Raw genomic sequence first — 745 nt, forward strand, 5'->3', positions numbered from 1 at the left:
AGAGAAATGCGGGACTGTTGTGCAAATCAGCAATGTAACGATAGAAGTTAGTGTTAGCATAGCAAGCTATCAATTTTTAAAAACGTTTCAATTAAGAACTTGGTTGCAAATGTATATGCACAGGACTGTGTAGAGCACAAAACATGACTGTTGTAATTTTTAAATCAATTATTTAAGCGGAAAATACTTACATTTATGGGACTCTCTGGCAGCCATTGTTGCCGGTCACGCAGTGTATTCTGGGTACCCCTCGGTTTCAATTAAGCTTGGGTCTTTGCTTGGTTTTGAGGGGTATGTAGCACTTTCCCTTAGCCCTACCCCTTGATAAAAGGAGTATTGGGACAGCACTTACTCTCACTTGAACGTGCAAAACTAAGTGAGAGGGATAAGGAGAAGGGGTAAGACAGAGAAATGAGATTCAGCCTTAATCTTTGACCCTTGTGAGCCATGTCAGTTTGGGCTGATTAAGATGAGGCGCCCGAATATTAAAAGCTGTGTGGACTGCCCGTATCTCAAAATAAATTCAGGCAAATTGTAGCTAAAACAAACACATGCTTAATAGGGCTGTACACCAAACTTTGGTTTGATTTGATACAAACCTCGATTCTCAAACTTTTTTTCTACCACATGGCATTGTTTTGTCATTGATTACATCCCAGTTTGCAACACAGTAATACAACATATATCTTATTTATTGATATTGATTGATTTCGATGTTGATCAATCCAACACCAAAGATTCTTTT

Source organism: Etheostoma spectabile, chromosome 16 (assembly GCF_008692095.1).
Source record: "Etheostoma spectabile isolate EspeVRDwgs_2016 chromosome 16, UIUC_Espe_1.0, whole genome shotgun sequence".
Taxonomy (NCBI): Eukaryota; Metazoa; Chordata; class Actinopteri; order Perciformes; family Percidae; genus Etheostoma; species Etheostoma spectabile.